The sequence below is a fragment of the Sus scrofa genome, chromosome 13, assembly GCF_054392235.1.
Source record: "Sus scrofa isolate SSC_HxYL_T2T_F1_AM1 chromosome 13, Sscrofa_HxYL_maternal_Yorkshire_Landrace_v2.0, whole genome shotgun sequence".
In the NCBI taxonomy this organism is placed as follows: Eukaryota; Metazoa; Chordata; class Mammalia; order Artiodactyla; family Suidae; genus Sus; species Sus scrofa.
Window position 1 is genome coordinate 82,629,873 of NC_139395.1, and position 25,240 is coordinate 82,655,112.

The window sequence follows — 25,240 nt, forward strand, 5'->3', positions numbered from 1 at the left end:
AATACAAATGAATTCTGAAAGGCTTTGTGGAGGAAAGAGAAGGTGAGCTGGGCCTCTGAAAAATGAATATAAAAAGCCCAGAAGGGAAGGACAGAAGCAGAGTTCACCCCAGAGAAAGTTGCCCAAATCGGCCAGAAGAGGTGAATGAACTGGGGACAGGAAGTAACAAGGATGAAGATTTGGACAGGCGCCACATCATGCAAGGACTGAGGGCTTCACCGGGCTTTGGGCTGGATTTCATTTGCATTAGGGAGCCACTGAAATCACAGAGAAATAACTCGGCCATCTACGTGTTCCAGGAAAGTGACTCTGGTGATTCCATGTGATCCCAGCCCATGGAGCAAGAAGCCAGAGGCAAGGGGATGACTGGAAAGACACAGGGATGACTGGAAAGACACAGGGATGACTGGAAAGACATGGCGATGTGGCAAGCACAAGGTGACAAGGAGTGCAGGATCGGGGCAGTAAGAGAAGACAGCAACAAAGTGTGGGGGGTAAGACAGTAGAGCTAAGTCACATCAGAGGTATATGAGAGAAAAATGAGTGAAAGTCACTGGCCTCCTCTTCCTTGTCCAATAAAAGAGATCATCTCCTGAGTAAGGATTTGGGAACTTGCTCCAAGGCAGAGGAAACAAAGAAAAGTCTGGAACAGACTGAAAGAAAAGGTTTGCGGAAACTCAGTCACATTCTCTTCACCCAAGCCACTTTCCTACTCAGGCAAAAGATTTGGGGTTAGTCTCTTATTTTGATTAGATAGAAGCTGATAAGCATTCCACTCTAAAATGCAGTAGTATTTCGACTCACAATTCCTTACATTAATTGCCTCATTAAGTTGAAGGACAATGCTTTCAAAATTCTAAACCCAAAAAGATGCCTTAACATATGCCTAAGTTACGCAAAATATGTGCAGAAGTGTTATATACATAGAAGCAAAATACCAGAGCATAAAAATACCGCATGACATAAAGAAGGGGACTCAAAATCCTAGCATCATGCAAGGTTAGCTACTGAAGTTTATTCACCCCAAGCAACCGACCTTCAAATCAGGAGCTAAGAGATTAGGTGTTTAAGGTTCATCAACAAGGCACCTGCCATCTGCGGTAGCCTCATTATTGCAACCAACCAATTTTTATTACACAATTATTGTGCTCAGCAAAGTGTTCAGGAGAGGTCACAGAGAAATAGAAGATATGACCCCTGCTTTGAAAGAATTACAATCTGGTTCATGAACCTAAAGTTTATGAAATGGTAAAACAAGAGACAAATATAAGAGCATAATAAAAGACAAAATAGAGTTAAACACTAAAATGTGTAGTGTGTGATAGAAGAGAGGTCAAGGTCAGCTGAAGGGTTTACCTCATGAATACCTATTTTTTGTCAGTTTGGTGTTTGTGTCTTCAAAAGTCACCTCAAAGGCTTCCTTCACTCCTCTTCCCTGGGCACTTTCCTCCCTGACCTCGCCTGCCTGCTCACCTGGATCACCCTACCTGTTGGAATAGTTCCTGGGTGCAAGCACCCCGCCTTAGCCTTTCAAGTACCCTTAGCCTTACAAATACAGTCCTGTTGGACCCAGAGCCCGAGGGAAGGTGGAGAGGCAGAAATGATAACCTGAGAACCAGGGATGAGGGGTGGGGGGACCAGCCTGGCCAGGACTGAGAATCCTCTGTCAGGAGCAGCAGCAGCTAAGTTGGGGAGCACAATGTGGGTGGACTTGGGATCGAGCCCAAGGCTGGCCTGATGGGTTGACACTTACCATGGCAGGCACCGGGCATCCCAAGCAAGGGCCTGGTGGGCAGACTGGTGGGGGAACGTCGAGGTCATTTTAATTGAGCAGTTGTGAGGACGATGGTTTAACTGGGAGGGATAAAGTGGGGAGCTGCTGGTGATCAGTTAGGAGGCATCTCTAGGAACCAGGTACGAGATAAGGACAAGGGGGCAGGCACAATGATATGTGGGAAATGAGGCCCAGGGACTAGGCATTATCTGGCCACAAAAGATCAAGGCAAATAAAGGGGAATTATAAAAGTAATAAAAAATAAAAATCAAAATAAAGACTTGTGATTTTTACAATTTATGTAATATCCATAGCCCAAGAAACTCAATAAAACCTGTGAGTAACCCAGGGGTGGTGGGGGGAACTACGGCTATAGGGTTACAGTATTTGATGGAGGGTCACACTCCCTTGAGAGGTGAATTAACATAGTGGTTATAAGAGGGCCATCTTGGAATACTAACCAGTGAGTCTGAACTGGCTCAACCACTTCCTAGCGGTATGACCTGGAAAATGACTTTAACAATGTGTGTCTGTTTCTTCATCCGCAAAATGGGGATGTTGATATTACCTCCTTCATAGGGTGTTATGAGAAGTGAGTGGGCTTTATATGTATTAGAATGATTATTGTCAAAACATATGCAAACATATCAAATAAATTGCAAATGATTGTAAATATACTGAAAAAAGGGCACTGGCCACTCCTTTAGACAGAGTCATCTGGAGAGATTTCTGAGATAAGAGGAATTAGATTTGTGAAGGAGAGGCAAGGGACAGACCAAAGCTGGACACGGGACAAGGAGGGCTGCTTGACCACAGCACAGGGGGTGAGGCCAGAGGACAGGAGGCAAAGGCAGGGACGTGGGCTGGGCCACATTACGCTAATCTACAGGGAATGACAGAGCCAAGATCTTGGTCTAAGTCAGTGAGGAGACCTTGAGTGGTTTGAGCAGTTTTAAACAGGGGACAGACATGTCTGGTTGATTTCATATCTTTATGGACCACAAATCATCCACTACCTTTTGCAAAGAACCATGCAACATCCAGAAAATAAATCTAAGAACATCGCAATGATGTGTTCTCATTTCTGTGGTCATTTTTTTACAATAGCATGATAACCAAAAATATAATCATTTGAAAGGCTGACCCCCAGGAACATAATAACACCATTAAAGGAAGAGGAATGTGGTTCTGAATAAAGACAAAGCCCATCTGTAAGGGTTCTACTGTGTTGCAACCCATTTCTGGTCTATCCATTCATCTTTTCTTGTGGTTGTTGTCAATTAAATAACTCATCACGAAGAGAATACACATTTTGTTTTTTGAGGGTATTTTTTCCCAAGCAATGTTCAGTATTTTCTCTGTAGGCCAATATTCCTTTCCTGAGACTCCCTTATCCCCAATAATATTCCAACGAGCTTAAGGATGAAAATTAGGAAATAATAGGTATCAATTATAAAGGTTCTAAAATTTAGGGACATTCAGTGCTAATGACAAGCCCAGCTCTAAATTAGACCATTATTTTGGGCTTCCACAAAGGACTGTCTTTTGATCAACAGGAGGACATGAGTACCTATCCTGGGAAGAACTATGGAACAGATTAGAGTTGGGGTTCTTTTCAGGCAAGGGAATAGAATTTCAAGATGCCATGGAAGTGTTCCAAGGAGATTTCCAGGGTAGAGACCACACAGCACCAGGCTTTGCTCCCCCAGGGCTCCTCCAGTGACAGTGGCAGAGCTACAACGTCCTCCAGGGGAGAGTGTGAGAACACAGAGCAACTGCCTTGGATAGAAGTAGAAACCAGTGGGAGGGGGTGGGAGCAGCGCCCACTCAAACCCTCTGATATTCCAGCCAAAAAGTCACTTGGCTAAAGCCTAGAAAGAGGAAGACATCCCTCCTGGGGTCCTGACAGCACACCCGACTTCCAGATGCACACTCTGCAGTATCCCTCATTCCCACTGGGAACTCCCCATCACTCAGTCAGAACCCCTTCCTGAGCTAATCTAATTTGGCCTCAGCTAATACCGTACAACTTAAAGGACAAGGCTACAAGGATTAAGTATCACAACACAACAGGGGGTGCAGGACCCTTCTGGCCATCAAGAATACAGGGGCTTTTGGGAGTTCTAGTTGTGGTGCAGCAGAAACGAATCCGACTAGGAACCATGGGACTGCAGGTTCCACCCCTGGCCTCATTTGGTGGGTTAAGGATCCGGCGTTGCCATGAGCTATGGTGTAGGTCGCAGGTGCAGCTCGGAACCTGAATTGCTGTGGCTGTGGTGCAGGATGGCAGCTGTAGCTCCGGTTCAACACCTAGCCGGGGAACCTCCATATGCAGAGAGTCTGGCCCTAAAAAGCAAAAGAATTGAGAGGCTTTCACTGCTATCTCCTATTTGTAGTAAACACTGTACACAGATGTTACAGGAACCGTGAACTCACTGCCCTAGGTGTGGATCACAAGTGGTTAATCTGGCTAAATGTATGTCTCAGCAAGGATAACTGAAATGAAATTTCAGACTGAATGGTCACCAGATTCTAGTGCCCACATGCAAGCACAGCTTCAGGCATGCCAAATAGATGTGAATTAACCTCCCAGATGTATCTTCTCCATAGTGTATCCAACTGATGCCCCTCCCCCAACTTCTTGCCACACACATCCTCGCTGTCAATAGCCAATCCTCAGATCATCCCTCTCTGTTCTTCTTGCTAAAAATCTCTCATTTGTGTAACCCTTTATTTTTCTCATTTTTAAAAGTTTTATTGAAGTATAGTTGATTTACAGTATTGTGATAATTTCTGCTATACAAAAAGTAATTCAGTTACACATATACACACATCCATTCTTTTTCATATTCTCCTCCCATATAGATTATTACAGAATATCTGATAGAGTTCCCTGTGCTATACAGCAGGTCCCCGTTGGCCAGTCATTCCATATACCTCAGTGGGCATATCCCAATCCCAAACCCCCAGTCCACCCTCCCCCACTTGTCCCCTATAGTAACCAGAAATTTGTTGAAGTCTGTGAGTCTATTTCTCCTCTGCAATAAGTTCATTTGTATCTTTTTAGATTCCACATAAGTGATATCATATGATGGTTGGTTTTCACTAACTTCACTTAGTATGATCATCTCTAGTTGCATCAAATGGCATAATTTTCTTTTTTATGGCCAAGTAATAGTCTATTGTATATATGTACCACTTCTTCTTTATACAGCACATATATGGGTCTTGTTCTCCTATCCATTCAGCCAGTCTATGTCTTTTGATTGGAGCATTCAGAAGTCCATTTTGTTTAAGGTAATTAGTGATACATACATTTTTACTGCCATTTTGTTAACTGTTTTGGATTTGTTTTTTGTTGGTCTTCTTCCCTTCTTTTGTTCTCTTCTCTTGTGGTTTGATGACTCTTTAGTGTTGTGTTTGGATTGCTTTTTCTCATTTGTGTGTGTATCCATTGCAGAATTTGGTTTGTGGTTACCAAGAGGTTTTGATGTAGAAGTCTATACATACTCAATATTACTTTAAGTTGCTAGTCTCTTGATTGCAAATACATTTCCAGGATCCTTCATGTGAACCCTCCACACAACTGCTGGTTTTGGTATCACATTTATGTATGAATGATTTCCTACCTTTACTATATGTTTGCCTTAACTGGTGTTCTCCTTTCTAGTTGTGTATTTTCTTTTCTGCCTAGAGAAGTTCCTTCAGTATTTGTTGTAAAGCTGGTTTAGTGGTGCTGAATTCTCTTAGTTTTTGCTTGTCTGTAAGGCTTTTGATTTCTCCTTCAAATCTGAATGACAGCCTCACTAGGTAAAATAATCTTGGAGATTTTTTACTTTCATCACTTTAAGTATATCATGCGACTCGCTTCTGTCCTGCAGTTTCTGCTGAAAAATCAGCTGATAACCTTATCAGTGTTCACTTGAATGTTATTTGCTGCTTTTCTCTAGCTGCTTTCAGTACTTTCTCTGTTTTTAATTTTGGTCAGTTTGATTAAAATGCATCCTGAGGTGTTCCTCCTATATGGTATTTGTTGAACTTCCTGGATTTAAGTGAGTGATTCCTTTCCCATGTTAGGAAAATTTTCAGCTATTATTTCCTCAAATATTTTCTCTAGCCTTTCTCTCTCTCTTAGTCTTCTGGTTCCCCTATAATGTAAATGCTGGTGTGTTTAAAGTTGTCCCAGAGTTCTCATAGACTCTCCTCAACTCTTTACATTCTTTTTCTTTTTTTGTCTTTTTAGGGCCACACTCACGGCACATGGAAGTTCCCAGGCTAGGGGTCGAATTGGAGCTGTAGCCTCCAGCCTACATCATAGCCACAGCAATGCCAGATCCAAGCTGCATTTGCAACCTATACCACAGCTCACAGTAACGCCGGATCCTTAATGCACTGAGCAAGGCCACGGATTGAACCTGAGTCCTCATGGTTGCTAGTCAGATTCATTTCTGCTGAGCCATGGTAGGAACTCAACTCTTTTCATTCTTTATTCTTTTCTACATCAGTGATTCCCACCAGTCTGTCTTCGACCTTGCTTTTTTGTTCTTCTGCCTCCTGTATTATGCTATTGGTTCCTTCTAGGGAATTTTTTTATTTTCGTTATTGTGTTCATCTCTGCTTGTTGAATCTTTAAATATTCTATTCCTTTGTTAAACATTTTTTCTAGTTTATCAATCTTTGCCTCTAGTTTTCTTTTTTTTCCCGAGATCTTGGATCATGTTTACTAGCATTACTCTAAAGTCTTGTTCAGGTAGGTTTCTTATCTCCATTTAGCTGTTCTTCTGGAGTTTTGTCTTTTTCCTTCAACTGACTCATATTTCTCTGACTTTTCATTCTGTATAGCTTTTTGTGTGGTCTCCTTTTTGCAGGCTACAGGATTTTAGCCTCTCTAGTTTCTGGTGTCTGCCCCTCCTTGTGGCTGCAGTTAGTACAGGGGCTTGGTGCAGGCTTCCTGATGGGAGGGACTGGTGCCTGGCCACTGCTAGGTGAAGCTGAGTCTTGTTCCTCTGGTGGGTGGGGTTTTGTCTTTGGGTGTAACTAGAGGTGGCTCTGTGCCTAGGAGGGCTGTAGGCAGCCTGTTTGCTGATTGGTGAAGCTGTGCTCCCACGCTATTTGTTGTTTGGCCTGAGCCTTCTCAGCCCTGATGGGTGGGTCCAGATTTTTCCAAAATGGCAGTCTCCAGGGGGAGCCCATGCTGCTGATATTCCCGGAACCTCTGCCTCCAATGTCCTGTCCCCAAAGTGAGCCACAGCCACCCCCAGCTCTCCCAGAAGACCCTCCAAGACCCACAGGTGGGCCTGATCCAGATTCTTATGGAGTACCTGCTTTGACCCAGTGCACATGAAACCCTGCGTGCACCCTCCAGCAGTGGAGCCTCTGTTTCCCCCAGTCCTGTGGAGCTCTTGCGCTCAAGCCTCACTGGTCCTCAATGCCAAATACTCCAGGGGCTCCTCCCAATGCCAGACCCCCAAGCACAGGAGCCGGACACAGGGCCCCAAACTCTCACTCCTGTGGGAGAGCCTCTGTGATTGTTATTTTCCAGTCTCTAGGTCACCACCCAATGGTTATGGGATTGCTTATTTCATGAAAGCACCCCCCCACCACCACCATCTTGATGTGACTTCTTCTTTGTCTTTGGGAATAGGATATCTGTGTTGGTAGCTTCCAGTCTATTTTGTTGATGGCTGTTCAACAGTTAGTTGTAATTTTGGTTTTCTTGTCAGAGGAGGTAAGCTTGAGTCCTTCTACTCCACAATATTGTCTCTGTCAAGACAGTCTTTTCAATAAGTGGTGCTGGGAAAACATGGCCCTGGGTCCTCAGGACTGCAGGTGGGGGAGCTCCAGCCCCACACTCCTCCCCACCAGTGCCCAGTGCCCTCCTTCCTTCCTCCAATTCTTTTTTCTTTTCACATTTACTATCTGTTAACTAAGCAGAACCAGGATTTGAGCATCAGAAAACCAAAGTTTGAGCCCTACCTTAACACATGCACTCGTCCAGTCAATCATCACTGAAAGACTATTACGTTCCAGGCTTTGCTCTCAGTGCCTCCCACCAATTGTAGGGCCATTTAACCTCCCCAGGCCCAGGGTCACTCGAAGAAAATGGTAACCATGTTGCCCACCTCATAGGGTCACAAGCTTGGCATGTAGATTAAATAATACAATGTAACTGAAAATACCTTGTAAAGTCAAGTGAGAAATACCATGCCATCCTTCTGCCATCTTAGGGCTGTGCAGCATGTACTTTTCATAACACACTCACATGAGTTACCTCATCACATTCCCTCTGTGAGTTGGCCAACTAGGATTATTATGTATTTCTACAGATGAAAAACTAAGGTGCCAAGAATATAAGTGACTTCCTGAAGAATCTAAACTGGATTCCAAGTCTCCTGACTCACCATCCAATGCTATTTTTAGTATTCTGAAGCTGATTTTCATAAAGACTTTTTGGAGAAAAGCATTTATCTAGCTGAAGTTAGCTGGGAAAAAACGGGGGGCGGGGGGAATGAAAATAAAGCATACCTTTCAGCAGCAACTAAGACAAGACTTCTACTCCTGTGCTCTTTCCCCTATACCTTGAGATGTATATGAGGCAATAATCTGATAATTTCTAAAGACAGCAAAGGAAGACAAGCCCTCCCCTCCAGGGAACATGAAAACCACACCCTATTTTACTTTCTTTGACTAGAGATGGGCACAGAAGCACATGAACAGTGAGCAAGGCAGGTGAGAAGATTCTCCCAGCAAGCTGGTGGGTGAGAGTGTGGGGCAGACAACACAGGCAGCAGGGCCCTGGAGTCCTGGGGTCCCCACTGAACCCCTGAGGACTTCAGACTCTGAGAACAGGTTCAGTATCAGGAAGGATGGTATCTACTTAGTCATGCTCAAGAAACCTGCCGCTAAACTCCAGCGGATAACTCTTAAGATTCAGAAAATGGTACTTAAAAGCTTTCACCTTATGGTCTGTATTTCTCACAATCCTGAATTATATGCCACATTCCCAAAGAGAAGCCAGGCCTTGTTCAAAATACTCTTTCACTGGTCCTACTACCAACAAAAGAGCACAAACAGATGGATCCTTTTCTTGTCCAGCTTCCCTTACCCATACATGTCCCAAGCACGATTTATGGACCTGTCTTGCCATAATCTGAAGCATCCAACCAGATATAATGTCAGAAGGACTTGGCTAACCTCCACTTACATCCCATTCCTTATTTCTACACATAATCATTTCTGAAAATGCATGTACAGGCCAAATGCCGGAAATCTGAACAAGTATACATGTTCTATACTTGTTTCCAGAGGATTAAAAATACAGGCATGTAAAAGCCCTAGTTAGGCTTCTTTCAGGTGCTTGTCAATCTCAAGCATAAGGCCCAGGCTGAGAGCCAGCCTGCTGGCAGTCCTCCCAACTGTCCTAGAAAACTAAAGAATTTGGTAAGCTAGTAGAGGTGTGTACCCTTCCCAGGCTTAAGACCCCTCCCATCATATCAACCTAGAGATTGATGTCCCAGGAAACCTAGGCTGATAAGGGGTAGGTACCACTCTGAACTGAAATGCTTTCATGAATGTTCAACACAACCATGGTAGGTTTTCTGGTGCTCTATGGACCCCATGAACTCTACTGACCCCTGGCAGAGGATGTGATAGTCATCTTGATGACCCCGGCAACTGGAGTTGCCAATTGATGCTGCCACTCAATAACTAAAATCCTTAGTTACTACAGTACAGTTTGGCATCAGTGTAAGCTGAGCAAAAACGGACTGTATGAAAGCTGTGCCCGTTAAGGACCATGAACAAAGACATAAAGCTGCAACACCAAACTCAAGTTATAGCATATTTCACGACCTTTATGGGAGGCTGTCTAATGCTGGTGAAAATCCTACTGCTGGCTGAGGTTCACCCATCTCCCTCAAGTGCCCCTGGAAAGTGCCTGGATGGGGGGCCTAACTAGCACTGTATCCAAGGAGGAAAAATAAAATTCAAATCTGGACTTTTTGAGGAGACTACCAATTCCTACCAATTTTCAACACTGCTGTCAAAAAAACAAACAAACAAAAAACCCTATCCTCTTCTTTCTCATATTGAGATTGCTGTCAATCTGTCTCTTCATTTTCAAGATCTCAGCCTTCTAGAGCACCTCATATGAAATAAAAGAAACACTTTGGCATTTCTAGTTTTCTCTGGATATGCTTGATCTTGCCAATTTTTTTATTTGGATACTTAGAATCTTCTATTCACAAGTACCAAGGTGCCAGGTCCTCTCGGGGACCTGTTACCCCCAAGAATGAGAGGTGTGGACCTGTGTTATAGTCCAAGCTGGACAGCATCCCATAATACCCCAGTTCTAGCCCCCTACTGTGCCAAAAATCTCAACTCCCAGCCTATCAGCATCCTAAAAAAAGGCTTCTATCCCATGACACGCTGCATCATTAGGAAGTACTTTTGTTATGGGCATCATCATGAAATGTGGTCAATTCTCACCAGTCACCAGTAGTTATGTTCTCTAAAGTGTCAGAGAACACTAAATTAGTGAATACTGAACCACTGTGCCTAAGACAAAACTACCTCAAGTACGAATCTGGGGATACAAAGTCACCAGTTTAGGAATCCACAAATAACAAGAATGGAAGGTATCTGGTTAAGACCTGAGGCCTGAGACATGGAAAGCACATCCCACTAGGTTTTCCTTCTTTGCAGTAATTACACTGTACCCCAGGTAGAAAGAATTTTTCTAATTTTAGCCCCTCCTGCACATACTCCTTCCTCCCCTACTTTGGCAGTTTATACTATCAAGTTCAGCAATCCAATTTCTAAGTTGTTAGGTTTTTTGTTAGTTGGTTTTTTGTTTTAATGTGGACAGATCCTGGAGTTTCTGTCGTGGCTCAGCAGTTAACGAACCCGACTAGCATCCATGAGGACTTGGGTTCGATCCCTGGCCTGTTCAGTGGGTCAAGGATCCGGTGTTGCCATGAGCCGTGGCGTAGGTTGCAGATGCCGCTTGGATCCTGTGTTGCTGTGGCTCTGGTACAGGCTGGCAGCTACAGCTCCACTTGGACCCCTAGCCTGGGAACCTCCACATGCCGCGGGTGCAGCCTTAAAAGACAAAAATAAAATAAAAATAATGTGGACAGATTCCTACATGGCTAGAGATTGATGAGTAGCATACCCTTTTCTGTTCTCTTACGCTCCCACACATAAACCTAATTAACTTCAGATAAGTTCCCTAAAAGAATCACAAAAGAGCCTCAGTTAACAAACCCTGCAGAAACTTAACCAAAAAAAAGCTTTCTCCAGGTTCTCACAGCTGCAACAGCTTATCTAACACAAGCAATAAACAGACAACTTGATATGTTAAAATTGCCCCACAGTATCATAATTTTAGTTATGCTAGAACTTTCCCAATGTATTTGACTTTTACATCCTAAACTTAGGACTCTTTTTTTTTGTGGAGGGCACACCCATGGCATATGGAAGTTCCTGGGCCAGGGATCAAAGCCGTGCCACAGCAGTGACAATGCTGAATTCTTAACCGTCAAGCCACCAGGGAACTCTGAGACTCTTAATAAGTCATGTTCAAAGCTGCAAAGCAACTTGTATTATGGTTATTTTACTTATTATTTTATAGCCGCAAACAAAAGCTGCAAGCAAAACTATCCAGGAGATAGAGCTCCTGTGGTGGGCAGAGGAAATGAATCTGACTAGGAACCTTGAGGTTGCGGGTTCGATCCCTGGCCCCACTCAGTGGGTTAAGGATCTAGCATTGCCGTGAGCATTGTTGTGTAGGTCGCAGACTGGCTCCGATCCCGAGTTGCAGTGGCTGTGGCATAGGCCAGCAGCTGTAGTTCCGATTAGACCCCTAGCTTGAGAAATTTCATATGCCGCAAAAACAGCAACAACAACAACAACAACAAAACCACTATCCAGGAGAAATACCTGGAAGAAACACAAAGTAAAATCTTCCTTTGGCTTTTTTTGGGCAACCACCTCCCTAAGGAGTTAAAAGAAACTTCCCACCACAGAACTCTTATCAAACAGACCATTTGAAAGTGAAAGTTTTCACTTCATAATTATTATTTTGTAAGAACTGTTAAAACGTCTTAAGGTAAAGCCAGAGTTCTCTACTAGTTGGGGGTTAGTAACAACTGTATTTATGAAACTCTCTGAAGTCTTCAGAGACTTTTATAAATAACATAACACAAAATACTTTTCAAAGAACATTATTCCCTGTAATTCCTGAAACTGTGATGTGATCAGAACAGATTTTATCCCCATCTTACAGAAGAAAATAACAGCGTTAAGTAATGTTTTCTGGTCACACACTTAGTAGGCAACAGAGATCAGACTTGAACTCAAGCCTCCAGAAATAAGCCAGAGTTGTTTTTACTACAACATTCACAGTTTTGGAATGTAGTTCATGTTTATAGCAGAATTATCTTCTTAATTGTATTGTGTTTTGGTCAACATAAAAATTAGTTTGCATTCCCTTCCAAATGGAAAGCAGAGGCAGGCTGCCCAGAAGTGTGAAAAAACGGTGGCGGGGGAAATCAGCCTGGGATTAAAATTTTGCCAGAGTTAAACAACAAATTGAGGGTTTACATCATTTCCACCATGGGGGAGATGACTTTTTAGCCAGATGCAACAGGAAACACAGAGAACAAATACACACAAAACTGTCTTGAGAATAAGCAACAAACTTCTGAGTCAAGTATTTCTAAACGCTTTATTTAAAACAGAGCCCTGAGATTGAGAGATATAGGGTAAGTAACTTAGTCCAAGATCTCGCCCTGGGTACAGCCTTGAGGCGTTGACCCCTAAGTGCTCTTTACCCACGCTACCAGCCTCACGGCCAGGAGCAAGCAGGAAACAATGAACATTACAAGCCTGTGGACTCAGGCTCGAGAGCAAAGAGTTAAAGTTTGGTATGCTAAAATGGAACGCAAAACTGACCTTCGAATACTAATGGAAAAATTAACATCTATTGTTTTTGTCTTTAACTGTTTAGAGGAAACAAATGCGGGCCTCCGAGCCTTCATCAAGGTAGGCCTGGCTTTAAAGAAGAGAAACTCTACAGACCAAGAGACAGGACCTTTCAAAGAGAGGGGGCAACCAGGTGCTGATAAAGACTGGAAGAGCCGCCTCCACCCCCGCCCCCCAGGCCGCTGGTTCTTATTAACCGCAGAGAAACTACAACTAGCAAACATGCAGTACCAATGATCAAAGTGAAACCGACTTTTTAAAATCATCTGGCTTAAACAGACCAACACATGCCATTAAAGCGCATAAAGACTAATAGCCCCAGCACATACTGTCATCCCAACCTAAGACATTTAAAGGTCTCGGTGTGATGAATCAAAGGAGACTTTAAGCAAAACAAAAAAGGAAAAGACCTCTGCTTTTCGGCAAGGCCTGCACTCGGTGTAGGAAGAGTGTGCAGTTTAGTTCTGGCGAGCGGGCAGGAAGTGTAGAAAGGAAAGAGCCGGTCCCAACTGCCCATCCTCTGACCTTTCCTGTGGTCCCACACCAAAGCCGTCCTTGGCCGCCGGCCGGGACCAAGGGGCTGTAGAGCGCGAGGCCCCCCTGGCGGCCCCGCGCCTCCGACTCTCAGGGCACCTTCCTACTCCAGACGCTGGAGCTCTCCCTCCGAGAACCCTGGCGCTTAGGTTCCCAGAAGGAGCTTCAAGTTGCCCCGCAAGAACAAGCCGCCTTGTCCTTCCAGGAGGACACCGCGGTCCCGCACCGAGACAGCCCACCCACCCCTCCTTGAGCTCCCTGAAGGCCAACCCTCGCCCAGCCCGCCTCTCCCGCACTCACCTCCGGGAGGCCCTGGGCGCGCCCGCCTCGGGCCGGCGGGGCCCCGCGCAGGGCAGAGGCGGGGGCGGGACCGCTGGAAGCGCGGGACCCGGCGCACTCCCGGGGCGCGCAGACGCGCAGGCGCCCTCGCGCCCGCGCTCCCGCACGACCGCCCCCTCCGCACACCCACACGCACACGCGGGCAGCGCGCGCCGAGCCGGCTCCGCCGCGGACGCGAGCGCGGGAGCGAGAGGAATCCCTGGAATGAGGCGCCGCCCGCCCTCACCCGGGTTCCGCCGGGCTCAGCGGGCCCGTCAGGCCACGCCCCCGGGCCCGCCCCTCCCGCCCAGCAGGTGGGGGCCGGGTCCAGGTGAGCCTTCAGGGAGGCGGGGGTGGGGCCTCACACGCCCGACAGAGGCTCGTTTCCCCTCCCCCGCCCGCCGCGCGGCAGCTGGCTCGCACCCAGCCCGCGGGTGCCGACGCTCTCCTGCAGCCAATGTCGGCGGAGATCCTGGGCTGCGCTCGGGGAGCGCGTGGACCCAGCGCGCGTTGCCTGTACCAGCCTGTGACACATGCCAGATCCCAAAGGCCCAGGCAGCGGGGACGCACCTTTGGTGCACACGCACAAACACAGGCGAACCTCTGGTGCGCGCCAGGCACGGCCCCCCACGCACACAGTAGGCTCTCGCACCCGGGGGACACAGCACACGTGAGCACGACATCCACGGTCGAGCCAGACTCCGGACCCGCTGGGCTCGCGGCCCCTTAAGGGCCACGAAGCCGGCCAAGTGCCGGCGCGTTGGAGCCGGACCTGCAGCACCTTCGCGGCGCTCGGCTACAGACCCGCACGCGTCCCCGCCTCTTACACACACCTGTTCACAAAGCGGCCCCTGGAAGGGCGCCCTGGGGTCGATGCTCACACTCGCTCAGCCGCCGGAGCGCCGCAAACACAGGCGTCTTCCGCCTCCCTGGGCTCCACGCTCCATAGGCCACCGACCTGGGGCACTGCCTCGACCGCTTGTTACCCGCACACACCCTGCCCGGCCAGGCCGGCGGCCACACGTACCTGAAGGGACAAGTCACACTTGCTTGGGGAAGTGTGTGCTCAGGTGCCACCGCGATCAGAAGGGCCGCTGCAGTCCCAGGCACTCAGATGCCTCTCGGCTGCCTCCCATTACAGCATTTTACACTCCACACTTCACACACACACACACACACACACACACACACACACACCCACACCCCAGGCGCTCGGCAGCGCCTTTCCTCCCCCTCCCTCCCTCGCCCGGAGGAGGAAGTCCTAGTAAATCAAAACAGTGTGGACGCGAGGGAACAGAGGAGAAAGGGAGACAGATCAGAGTGGAAAGAGCCCCTCCAGCCGCTCACACACCAGTGTTTGCTGTGTTTGGCAAACTCCTGGAGTCCACAACCCGGTCTGCTCCGAAGTGTGCCCGGGGAGGGGCGGAGAGGAGAAGGTGAAACATTTCTAATTGGTGCAGGTTCTTATTACAGCAGCAGCGTAGACATGTGACCACGAAAAGAAAAGCCCCGTCTTTAATTTTTCCTGTCATTCTCTAGAGATTTTGGGGTGGGAGTAGGAGGGGTGGAGGCCTGACACTCCCGGTCGGTCCCCCGCAGCCCTTGCCCCATTGTTTTCTCATACTGCCACAATTAAAAAAACATTTGCTTAACATATCCAGCCCCTAACTTCATAAAATAAATAGTCAAGCACTGGACTTCCTCTGGTTTGCTTTAAATGGCTTCATGTTGCTTGCCTTCTGGCTGTTCTCAAGCCTCAGTCACTCTTAGGAGCTCCTACTATAGGGCTTTCCCTGGCAGAAGGCTCTGCTGAGAGGGAAATGATAACAAAAACAAATACCAGCTTATATTAGTGCTGGGAGAAAATGCCTTCCCCATCTATTACCTCATCCAGTTCTATCAAGTCAAGGCCTATTATCTCATTTGATCTTAGCCGCCCTCGAGGAACAGGACAGGTACTAATAGTTCCATTTTACAGTGAGATTGGGTTTACCTAAACCACAGAGAGGCATTACCTGAACCAGCACAGCCTTCTTGCAACCCTGGGTGAACCCCCCCACCCCACCCCGAAAAGCTCTCTCCTCTGGTCCACACAGGGCCAGTGTAGACAGAACAGCCCAAGTGACAGGTTGACCCAAGCATAGGTGCTCCTGTTTTCCTGATCCCCAGATGAAAATTCACAGATGCAAGCTGGGAAGTCTCCTAGTCTCCCCTAAGATATTTTTATTTGGACTCCATTTTAGTTCATTAATAGGCTCAGACCCCCCCCAAAAAAAATTCCTGTGAAAGATCATAAAGGAAAGATTTCATTCTGGAAGGTTTTCATCCAGGAAGTATGACAACAGAGAAAGGGATTTGGACAGACCTGGATTTGAATCCAAACGGCACCTCTATTTGTTACGGGACTTTGGGCATGTTATCAAGCTCAGCTTTCTTGTCTGTAAAACAGAGGCAGTTTTTTCTTTGAAGAGCTGTTGCAGGGACTAAAAACCAGCCAGGCAAGATATTTGGTGAATATTCACATATTCCTCCTTCTCTCTTCCTGCCTTAAATCCAGTCTTGCTGGGCACCTTGTAAACAGACACCCAGCTTAATCCGGGAGGGATAGGAAAATGATCTAGCTAGATAATGCAAATGAATAATGATAGCAATATGAATACAACTACACATTTATAAAAATGGCTCTGGGGTTTACAAAGTGTTCCCACATATCATTATCTCATTTGATCTGTATGACAACTCTGCCATTTGTGTGCTGCTAAATGATTTCCATTTTGGGTCAGTGTGGAGGTCCTAAAGCTGCCTCTTTAATTTCCATCACCGCTTAGAGTAGGCCGTACTGCACAGATAAGTCATGAGAACAGGGGGCCTTTTCTCATGGATGTGACCAGTCTTTGACCTTCCTGAGGATTAATCTCACTGCTTCCCTTACATCAGCATTAGTGTGACTTTACCCTGGCAACATGGAAGCAGGGTTGTTTCCGTCTGAATGTTGTGGTCATGCAGACGAGACACACACAAACTACCTTAAGAGAAAGACGGTGTGCTGTCAGATAGAGGTGCATGGGAGGTAGAAAGTGTCAGACACAAGACTATCCATATTAGGCAGCAGCCTAAGCAAGAGACTTACAGTGGCCTGGAACAAGAGAGATGAATCTTGACAATATTAAGTGAAAAAAGCAAGTCCCCAAAGATTACATATAGCATAATATCCTATTTATAATGTTATAGATAGCATGAAAAATAATCATATTATATATGCACCTGCAATAAACTATACACAAAAAGTAAGGGAAGGATGATGGGAGGATTCAGAATGGTTACCTGGGGGTGGGAAGTGCATGGGGTGTATGGGTGGGAACACTTGATTAGATGTGGGTTATTATCAAGATCTTAGTTTTTGTTGGTGAGTTCACAGCTTCACCATTAAAGTAAACTATTAAGTGATAGTTGCACAATAATGTGAACGCTCCTGAACTACACACTTAAAATGGTTAAAATAGAAAATTTTACATTATGCATATTTTACCACAATTAAAAAAAAAACAAATAAAAGGAGGTAAAAAGATTGGGCCAATTTCTGAAAACAAACCAAAAAAGTGTTTATGTAACTAAAAAAATTAAGCCAAGCTGAACATGGGCCTCTGATAAGAATGCATTTCAAGGATTTTATAAACGTGCCAGAAGTTTATGAAAAATTTTGGTGTGTTGGTGGTATAGCGGTGAGCATAGCTGCCTTCCAGAAGTTTATGAAAAATAAAGAAAAATGATAACGACTGTGGATGAGTGAAGCAGAGAGGAAACCAGGTGAGGCCTGACTTGGTCATGGTTGGAGCCAAATAATGGGTACGGGGGAGGTGGGGGCTTGTTATGTTGTTCTGTCTACTCTCGCACATATTTGAAATGTTCCATGCTAAAAGATTTAAAAATTAAAAGGAAAAGAAAGTGCAGGAGAAGGATGCTCCAGGAACCATTATTCTACCTCCTTCATGGGCCACAAAGGCATCACTCTGTCTCCCTCTGTTTCTCTATGCCTCCTTTCTGTCCAGTCCTTCTTCATCTATCTAGGAGCTTGGTAGATAGGGCTCGTCCCTTCAGAGACCTTGCTATTGGCCCTACTACCCCTTTTGGCTTTGCCTCCACTGGTAACTGACTCCTTTCACCTTCAAATTTCGAATTGCGGGAGTTCCCATCGTGGCGCAGTGGCTAACAAATCCAACTAGGAACCAAGAGGTTGTGCTTCGATCCCTGGCCTTGCTCAGTGGGTTAATGATCCAGTGTTGCCGTGAGCTGTAGTGTAGGTCGCAGACGTGGCTCGGATCCCGAGTTGCTGTGGCTGTGGCATGGGCTGGCAGCTACAGCTCCGATTACACCCCTAGCCTGGGAACTTCCATATGCCGCGGGAACGGCCCAAGAAATGGCAAAAAAGACAAAAAAAAAAAAAAAAAAATTTCAAATTGCTCAGAAAAGAACATGATTCTTGTCTTTATACCAATTTCTGAAAACGACAGCAATCTGATCTACCTTGAAGTCATGTGTCCGTGAGGGTATGAGAAGTCGAGCATGGTCCAGTGGTGAGAAATGAGAGGAGGAAGAGGCAGAATTACAGGGTATAGGACACAGCCACCGGCCTCAGGACTGGTATTCAGGCTTCAAGACTGACAGAACTCACGCCAACCAGGGAAAAGCCCACCTGAGCTCTCTTAAGTAAGAATAAGATCTTTGCCTTTCCATCTGCTCATTATAATTTTTTACAGCTCCCCAGTTAGTGAGTATTGTAAAGACAGTTCTCTTTTCCACACCACATTCCCAGTAAGTAGTTCATTTTCCAATTTGTCCTCCCATGTCATACTCCATGGGGACAATAACGGAAAAATAGTCACAGTGCACAGGGACTCTTACTGTTCTGGATGCCCTAACCTGTCTAGGAAGAAAGTCTTTTTCCACTCATGCCTCTTGCTTTTCATGTGTCCTCATGAATCCCTGCTGGTCTTCTTTTCTTGTCTTTACTCCAGTTTGTTCTACAAAGAGCACAGATGTGAGTTTTAGTTCATACTCAGTTTCTAGGTGACATTGTGCACTCATAAAACTCAGTTTGTACCCCTGCGGCTAAGCCTCCACTTCTGGGTGGAGCTTAGACCAGATCAGGTTTGGTAGATCAGCACCAGCTCTGCCTGAAGCCGTCTCTTAAGAAAGCCCCTGTAGCCACTGTTGAGGTTCACTGGAGGAAAAAAAAAAAAGAATGTCAGGATTGATTAGTAATGTCTGCTAGGGTGGTGAATAGGAACTGATGAATCAGATGTTTGCCATTTTTGATCTGGAAGAGCTCTAGAAATCCCTCCTAACAATAACTTTTCTCTTTTCTCATAGAGAACATGTGTATTTCTGCTTTTCTGGAGGCCAACGTAACCAGTGGAAAAACTCAAATGATCTTATTCCAATGAGAGAGTACAGGATAAGAAATCATCTAAAGTAACAATGGTACCTAACACTTATTGAGCACAGCACTTACTATGGCCTAGGCACTATTCTAAGTGCTTTAAGATAATTACCTAATTCAAACCTCCCAACAGACCTATGAGGTAGGGGCTATAAATATTCCCATGAAGCAGATGAAGAAATTGAAGCCTAGAGAAGTAACTTGTCCAAGATCTTAAAGATAATAAAGGCACAACTAGACTTGAACCCTGGCATTCTGATTCTGGAGTCCACGTGCTTAGGCTGTCAGAGACATCAGACGCTCCCTGGAAGCTTATTAGTAATGCAGACTCTCAGGCCCACTCAGACCTACTATGTTAGAATCTGAACTTCAGCAAGTCACGCCCCCCCATGATTCATATTCACATTATGCTTTGAGCAGCAAATATTTACATTTTGTTGTCTACTAGAAGGATATTAGCTGCCATTATTAAATGTTTATAATATGCATGCACTGTGGTAAACCTTATGGCCACGTAATTGCATTTAATCCATGTAAAAATCCTAGAAGGGAAATCCTACAAGAGCAATGGATGGATCCATGTTAATATCCTGGTTGTGATATTGTGCTCTGGTCTTGCAAGATGTTACCACTGAGGGAAAGAATGCATGAGATCTCTCTGTATTATTTCTTACAAATGCACATGAATCTACAACTATCTCAAAATTTAAAATGTAATTTAAAAATCCTTTGATCTAGGTTTTATTTTTCCTACTTTGATTATTGAGGGAACATAAGCTTTAAAGAAGCTAAGTTTAAAAAGAAAAAAAAAAAGGAGGGGGAGTTCCCTGGTGGTCTCTAGGTTAGGATTCGGCACTTTTTCCTACACAGCCTGAGTTCAATTCTTGATCTGGGAACTGAGATCCCACATCAAGCCACTGCACGGCACAGTCAAAAATAAGTAAATAAGTAAGTGAAAAATAAGAAAGAGGCCAAGTAAGCAGCCTAGTGATAATTCAACTTAACACACAAGTACTGGGGCCCTCCTACGTGTGATGAGGTAGGGCTATAGGCACTGGGGCTACAGCAGTGAACAAACTGCCCTCACTGAGCTATCATTCTAGTGGGGACAGTGAGAATTAAAACTCAGACTGGCTTTCCAAGTCCTCTATTGCTCAGATTTCAGAGGTATGGCCCCAGGGTCAGGACGTGGTAAATAACAGAGCTATGAACAGTTAAAACATTTGCAAAATTTCTAGGCAGATGTATATGAAGTCGTGGGATAAGCACCCCATTGACCTTCTTCTTTCCTGTCTCAGAGCCCAGAAGTGAGCCTCACCCCCATTAAGGCTCAACGGGGAGTGTGCCCTTCATGAACTGGATGGAGTCCAGTGGCGGGGCCATTGTGAGTGGTGGTAACCTGAGCCTTGAGACCCACACAGAATTCATTGGAGAGCCACGCTTGGGGGCCATGTTCCAAGGTTTGGGGAGGTACCATTTGAAACCTGTCAAGGAGTCAGTGGTGAGCATTTCTCTGAATGTCAGCTCTTTTCACAGCATGGACCTGAATGAGTCCCCTTAAGCAAGACCAGATTTATGGCCGGAACAATTGCTCAGACCTCAGATCTTTGAGTGATGTTTAACACTGATCCAACGATTGAATTTGTCTTCACACAAGGAATTTTCCTTCAAGTGCTAAAATAACAATTCCACTTGGCAATATATTCCACCTGTCTTTCTTAGAGACAGACTTCAGTGGACTGGGGCAGGAGATAAGAGCCATTTTCAATTGAAAAGAGTGTTACAGACCCTGTATCCAAGGGCAGCTAGAGTTTGGCCATAGTTAACTCCTCAGATGGAATGTGATTTGAATTGTGGAACCTACCAAAAATAAGCCTGAGTATGTGGGCACACTCAGAGGACAGCACCTGGGAGAGAGATTTTTCAAGTGGAAATGGCCATGTCTCTCACACCTCTAATTCCTTCTTTTGCATTCAGCTCATCCAAGCATGTACTGTCCATAGGCAAGAAGACCACAAACAAGGAAGGAAGGAGATCAGCATCACCAGGTGCCAATTCCATGCAAGGCACTGTGCTCAGTGCAGTGTGATCCTAGGAGGAAGCCATGGAAGCCCCCATTATACAGACGAGGCAAAATACTTGTCTTAGTGCAACTCCTTGAGTAGTGCCAAACCAGGACTCAAACCAGTTGGCCTGATGCCTCATTCAACAATCATTCAACAAGTTCACCCAGAAAAAGACCACTTGACAATCTCTAAATAAATCATTGAATCTACACTTGCAGATGGACACTTCAATTATGAAGGGAAATACCTCCTTTTGCTGTCCATTCCCTGAGGGCTATCACCTGGGATTGGAATTTACTAGGGTGTGAATATCATTTTTGACATTGTGAAAGGATGGAGGAGCCCTTGGCAATTCTCTGAGAACTGCCAAGACTTTGGCATCAGACAGACCAGAGTTCAAATCTTGATTTCACCATTTTCTAGCTGCATGACACTGGGCACAAACGTGGACCTTGCTCAAACCTCCGTTCTCTCACCTATATAATAGGAATGGTTCCTACTTGCAGAGGTGCTTGGAATACTGACAGTTACAGACAGAGAAAGACAAATAGTGTATGATCTCCTTTATATGTGGAACCTAAGGAAGAAAGAAAGAAACCAAACTCATAAAAAATAAATCACATTTGTGGTTACCAGAGTTGTGGATGGAGTGGAGGAGAGGGAATTGGATGAAGGGGGTCAAAAGGTACAAACTTCCAGGTATAAGATATGAGAGTACTAGCAATGTAATGCACAGCATGGTCAATACAGAGAACACTGCTTTATGGTGTATTTGAAAGCTGTCAAGAGAATAAATCCTAAGAGTTTTCATCATGAGTCAAAAAACCATTTTTTTTCTTTTAAAAAAAATCTATTTGAGATGATGGATGCTAACTACACTTATTGCAGTAACCATTTCACAATACATGTAAGTTAAGTCGTTACGCTGTACACCTGAGACTTATTCAGTGCTGTATGTCAATCACATCTCAGTAAAACTGGGAAAAAAGAAAAGGGAACAGCCTTATAACTGAAAAAAGGGTTTCAGGGTTTTTTAAATTATTAAGTACTTTAGAAGGTATTAAAATGATTTAATGGCTATTTTTTCCCACTTCATCATTCATCTGATTGACCCTACAGTAGATTCCTTAAAACAGCTTTAAAATCCAAGTCAACCTTGCTTAGGCTGATGAAGTCATATTAACTGGTAATTTTTTTTTTTTTGGTCTTTTTTTGCCTTTTCTAAGGCTGCTCCCATGGCATATGGAGATTCCCAGGCTAGGGGTCGAATGGGAGCTGTAGCCACCGGCCTACACCACAGCCACAGCAATGCCAGGTCTGAGCCTTGTCTGCGACCTACACCACAGCTCACAGCAACGCCGGATCCTTAACCCACTGAGCAAGGGCAGGGATCGAACCCGAAACCTCATGGTTCCTAGTCGGATTCGTAAACCACTAAGCCATGATGGGAACTCCTGGTAATTTTTAAAAAATATTTGTATAGTAGTTCCCTTGCAGTGCAGCCAGTTAAGGATTCTGCATTGTTACTGCAGCAGCTCGGTTGCTGCTATGGCATGGGTTCGATCTCTGGCACCAGGGAACTTTCATAGGCTGCAGGCATGGCCAAAAAAAAAAGTGTTTGTATGTCCTGAAACAGTTACACAATCAATAAAAATGGGTCCCATTTAAAGTCCAACGAGCCCCCACTGCATGCAGCCCCAGAACACCCATGGAGCAGACTCTGTTAGTATTTAGGGCACGATGTACAAAACTATTTTTGAAGGGTTTAATACATATCAATGAATGACTAGTCATCTTGGACAAGCTTCCTCTATACTATCGTGACAGCTTCATATCTGGAACTACACAGATGAGGAGGCACTATCACTTTTCCAGTGTTCACTGGCAGCAAGGAAAGTGGGTGTGGGTCCAAAATAGTCAAGTGTCTTTACAGAGAGAAAAAAAGGACAAAGGGGTTGTTTGTGTTTTTCCTTCCAAAGGGAGAGAGAGCTTTCCAAAGAATAGGAGCTGGTGGCCCAGGCGGTAGGTCATTTCATTTCTGTATCTTTAAGGCTGCTTCAGGAGGGCTGCCCGGCTTGCCTGGCATCTGCCCCTCCCCAGCCACTCCTCCTCTTCTCTAGCAACTTTGTGGGGATCCTGGGCTTGCGCTGTGAGGGTCCTTGATCTGATGAGGGCGATTCTTCCTCCCACCCTTCCTCCTTCCTTCCCTCCCTTTCCTCCTTTTGTCCAGGGCACCTTCTGTTTGCCATTTACTGCTCTAGACATTGAAGATTCAACTGCCAGTAAAACAGACAGGTTCTTCTCCTGTGGAGCTTGCACCCTAATGGGGAGGTGTTGGGGAGAAGGTGGGGAGAGGCATCATTAGCCAGGAAACCCAGTGGAAGTCAAGTAAGTTAACTTAAAAGAGATCATTTAAAAGAGGGATCAGATGAGTGAAGGAAATACAACAGGGAATAGGATAGAGAATGACCAGTTGTGGCAGCAGAAAATTATCAGTCTGACAGTGTGATCACGGAGGACTTCTGCAAGGAGGTGACATTTGAGTTGAGACCTGAATGATGACAACAAGCCAGTCATGCCAAAAACTGGGGAAAAGATTTCCAAGCAGAAGGAACAACAGGTGCAAAGTCTCTGGGGCAGGAACAAGTCTGCCATTCGTGAAGGCCAGTGTGGCTGGACCATAACAATGGATGCGGTGGGTGGGGAGGGGTTTGAGATGAAGTTGGAGGAGTGGACAGGCCATGGTAAGGTATTCAGACTTTATTCTATATGCAAAGGGAAGCTCTTTGAGGGCATGACCTGATTTGAGTTCTTAAAAGATCTCTCAGCTGGCTGTGTTGAGAATAGACCATGGGAGATATCTCTGTCCTTCTGGGCTGCTATGACAAAAATACCATGGCGGGGCAGGGGGGTGGGATGTTAAACCACATCTATATCTCACATTTCTGGAGACTGGCAAGTCCAAGATTCAGGCACATGTGGTGTCTGGAAGGACTGGCTTTTTGGTTCTTAGATGGGCATCCTTTTGCAGAGCCCTTACAAGGCAGAAGGGGAAGGGGAGCTCTCTAGGGTCTTACATAAATCACTAATCCCATGAGTGAAGTGCCCTAATCACCTTCCAAAGGCCCATCCTCCAAATACCATCACTTTGGGAGGTAGGTTTCAACCTAGGCATTGGGGGAGGGGCACAAACGTCCAGTCTAGAGCAGGCAACAGAGTCAGTTAGGAAATGCCTGCAGTCTTTCTGATGAGTGAGGATGGCTATTTCAAATAAAATTAGAGATTCATGAAGACAGGTGGACAGATTTGAGATATGTTTTGGAGACAGATGTACTAATTGAGGTAACGCCAGCTACTGTCCCCGAAAACCTGGTGGTTTTTCACATAAAGTCCAAACAAGGGTTCTAGAAGAGCAAGTAGCTCTCCAAGTGGTGACTTGGGGACCCAGGATCCTTCCACCTTGGACTCTGCCAGCCCTGGGGTCCCAGAATTCTTTGCAGGGTCCTCTTTACCCTGAGGACAGAGGGAGAAAGCAAGCATACAGGAGGTACACACAGGTACCTGCCCGTAGCACAGATCATTCTGCTTATATCTGCTGAGGAAATCTAGTCACACACCATACCTGAATGACCACGAGCTAGGAAAAGTCGTCCCTGTGTGGGCAGCCATTTGCCATCAAGGGTTCTACACTGTGGAAAGGGAGCACAGATGGGCAGCCAGCTGCCACTTCTGTCATGGCAGATGGCAAACTTTCTGGTGCATGCACGAAGAGGCTGCGGGAAAGCAAGGTCCCAAAGATAACTCCTTGGCTTTTTGCTGGAGGAGTGGTGGAAGGTGGTCAATAGCTGAAATGGAAAGTTTAGGAAGGAGATTTATGGCGGGAGCGGGAGGGACCATGAGTTCCATTTTGGACGTACGTGGTATGAGCTGCCTTTGAGACACCCAAAGAGAAAGCTGGAAAGGCAGCTGGTATGCGAGCCAGGACTGCAGATGAGGCAACAAGATTGAAGATTTTTAAAAATTTTTTAAATATTTTTTTCTTTTTTTTTTTGCTTTTTAGGGCTGCTCCCACAGCATATGGAGGTTCCCAGGCTAGGGGTTGAATAGGAGCTGCAGCTGCCAGCC

At 45.5% G+C, this 25,240-nt stretch overlaps 1 protein-coding gene across 9 annotated transcripts in view; it reads right to left on the reverse strand.

The window, feature by feature from the left end:
• The window catches only part of VGLL4 (vestigial like family member 4), a 175,005-nt gene extending 159,972 nt beyond the window's left edge, over positions 1 to 15,033 (reverse strand). For 2 of the 9 annotated variants that reach the window (XM_021071118.2, XM_021071114.2), the window contains exon 1: positions 14,961 to 15,033. The gene's annotated coding sequence lies outside the window, so the exon portion shown is untranslated. Of the gene's footprint in view, positions 1 to 13,282; positions 13,831 to 14,442; positions 14,785 to 14,960 lie in introns of those variants that run through there. The other 7 variants (XM_084989511.1, XM_021071113.2, XM_021071117.2 and 4 more) reach the window with 4 other exon arrangements.
• Between the last annotated feature and the right edge of the window lie 10,207 nt (positions 15,034 to 25,240).